This window comes from Pollicipes pollicipes, unplaced genomic scaffold (assembly GCF_011947565.3).
Source record: "Pollicipes pollicipes isolate AB1234 unplaced genomic scaffold, Ppol_2.1 Scaffold_4881;HRSCAF=5763_pilon_pilon_pilon, whole genome shotgun sequence".
NCBI classification, from domain to species: Eukaryota; Metazoa; Arthropoda; class Thecostraca; order Pollicipedomorpha; family Pollicipedidae; genus Pollicipes; species Pollicipes pollicipes.
In genome coordinates this window covers 42,238,627-42,241,816 of record NW_023596576.1, presented here as the reverse complement: position 1 = coordinate 42,241,816, position 3,190 = coordinate 42,238,627, and positions in this window count along the sequence as shown.

Sequence of the window (3,190 nt, the reverse complement as noted above, 5' to 3'; positions counted from 1 at the left end):
GTTGATTTGTGGACGCCACGTTCGCCTGCGTCGTTCTATTGGTTCCATGCCTGCGCCCACTCTTGATACCGGAAACTGACATTAATCCTAAAGGCTTCCGGCAACTAATCTGACAAACATGGTTGAAATTAGTTGAGATACTTCGCACGCAAATACTGCATCGCTAGAAATCGGCCCATTACATTTTCATAAAAGCAGACTTTCCAACTCATTGGTGAACGCTGCCGACATTAGTTGCCGGCGTTGTCTGAATTCACTACGTTAGCTTTCGGTATAATTTATGTAATAAACGAACGCTTTCATATGCGTTATCGCCTCCCCGTTCCACGCAGCAGAAGGCGTTTGTCTAAATATTTAAATTAATCGGCCATAACAGGATCACAGCAAGCCCCGGATTTTTCAACTCACAATCTGACAAAAAGTTTGCAGGCTGGTCACATGAGCCAGGCTGCGGCGCCACTACTGTAGTGTATGTCATCACCAAGTCCATGCCATCGATAACATTCCGAAAAACTCAAGCTGCAATGATTACAGCATTGCCAGACGCAGGGAAATGTCAAAGGACAGACAACGCCACTGAAGACAAACGTCTTCAAACTATTTTTAGTGAATATCATTGAATAGCGGTCCCGTTTGCTTCGCCGCGCGAAGAACGCCGCCGCCATTATAGGATCCCAGCGAACCAAAAAACATTGATTCGCACGTTAATGACGCACAGCTGCTGCAATAGGATACCTTCGTCACCCACGCTGCAGGCGCTGCAGTGGGACACCTCCGTCTCCTGTGCTGCAGCCGCTGCAGTAGGGCACCCTTCGTCAACTACGCTGCAACTGCTACAGTGGGACACCCCATCTCCTCTGCCGCAGCTGCTACAGACGGATACCCTCCCGCCTCTTTTGTCGCAGCTACTACGACAGGATTCCGTCTCCTGCACTACAGCTGCTACAGCAGGTCCCCCATCTCTCGTGCTGCAGCTGCTACAGTGGGACACCCTCCGTCCCCTGGGAGTCGCCGGCCAGAATGGCCTGCTTTGTGGAGGCTGCAGCAGGCGTCGCAGCCGATAGCCGGGCGCGGCCGGGGTCGCCGGCACATCTGAAATGGCGGCGGCGGCCGGCGCCGCCGGCCGCCTGACGGACGATCCCCTGGACACCGTTCAGGCCGATGTCAGATGGGGGCACGGTCGGCCGGACCGGCCACCCGGCATGCCGGACCGGCCACCCGGCGTGCCGGCCCGCCTCACCGGCCCGCCTCACCGGCCCGCCCACTTCTATCACACTGGCTGGGAGCTCCGCTAAAACCCAACTGCGACATGCAGCTTCTTGAGCTTTGCGAGCTTTTTGTTTTCTGCTTAGTGCTTGCATTTTAATGCTGTACTTTATATGGGAGATCTTGGAATAAGCGTTGCGAATCGTCTCTGGATGACAGTGCGCCGATGTCGAAACTATGTGGCAGAGGCATCTATCAGTCAACTGGGATGATCTCTAAAATCAGTCGACGTGCTAACCAAATGCTTCACACCGACCTTGCCCACATTTGCCGTGCAACTTTTAGACTAATCTAAACAAGAACTCCTGAAACACACAATGAGAGACAGGTTGCCTTTTTTGCACTTAGCCTGACTGAAGTGTCCGTAAACTTTTCCCCAAAGATTGCGATCCTGAGCCCGCAATCCCGCGAGACAGACCGGGCGCCCTCAGCGACGCTCAGCGACGCCGTGGCCGGGCGCATTCGGTAGGTCTGAGCTTCTGTTTTGTCCACAATACTTATTGTTGACTCTGTGCCGGGCAAACAAAGACACTCAGTATCGTAAATCTCAGGAGCCATAAAGTGGCGTGGTGTTGCATAATTATGTTCGAGTCGGCCGTCTGTTCTCGTTAGTGCCACTTGCTGCTCGAAAGGCGTCGAGGGAGTCCGACTGCGGATTTGGTCTAGGCCTGGAAGGACTCCTCATTTCGTGAATAACTAGAAACGCCAAACATCCTATTTTCAAATCGGCACTGAGAGACATGGCGGCGAAACTGTCTCTAATGAAGCCAATCATTCATCATGGCTCACAGTTGTGTGTCAAATTACGTTAGCCAGCACAATGCGGCGCTCATTTGCCGCGTTTCATGTTACGAATGTAGCACCATATGGTCTTTGGTCGGGGCACAATGCGCTGAATGAATTGCAATAAGCCCGAAAACGAAAACGCTCACTCATTTCGCAATAACTCGTTTATTTGTGTCCGTTCTGATCATGTGTCATGTTCTGTATCATGTCAGGAGGTGACTCTTCGCTTAGTGTTTAACGTATATATCGTTGTGCTACACGCGCTGTTATGTACGAACGCTAAAACTGAATCTGTATCGTTAATGTGTGAAGATGGAGAAATCAGTAAAGCAGCCTTGAGCATGCGTTAGATAGATGCATCCACGCATACTTACGTTATTGGGGCACATGAGTTCTTGAGTACTGCATATCACTCACATACATATTTCGAGAAAATTACGCGCGCGATATTGATAAGTCGTATCAGCCAAGTCCCTGAAGGGAGCTGCGGTCGATACAAGGCCAGCTGCGTGGCACATGGGGCGCTCGACAAGCGGAGGCAGAATCGCTCAACCGACACTCCATGGGCAGTCCCATGATGTCTGTCGCGAGGCCTTCCTGGAAATGCAGCGGCTCACGCAGTTCCTAAAACAAAAGAAACTTGGCAAGGGAAGTCGTGATCATTTGGTGGAAATTTAACGAACGCTAATAATTTGCATGACGATGGCTTCAATGAAGCGTTGTTTGACCCATTGCCTCAAGACGACAAATTTCTGATGTTCTGAGCGGGTGCAGCATCAGTGATCTGCTAATGTGGAAGAGCGTAACGGAAAACTTCCAACGGCTTTTTTAATATCTGTCATGACCACGCCAGCTGTTTTCAAAGACCCCTCAAGCACGCGACGAGAGGAACAAAGGGTCTTGAACATAATTAATTTCAGGTGTGCAAACAAAATTCGTTCTTTGTAGCGACACCTTAAAATTCATTCGCCAGGCCGGTCACAAACGACTCAACCAATGGCAACAAAGCTGAGTGCAATGGGCGGCGCGATCACCGGACAACGGCGGCACGGGGGCGCGATCACCAGACAACAGCGGCACGGGCGGCGCGATCACCGGACAGCAGCGGCACGGGCGGCGCGATCACCGGACAACAGCG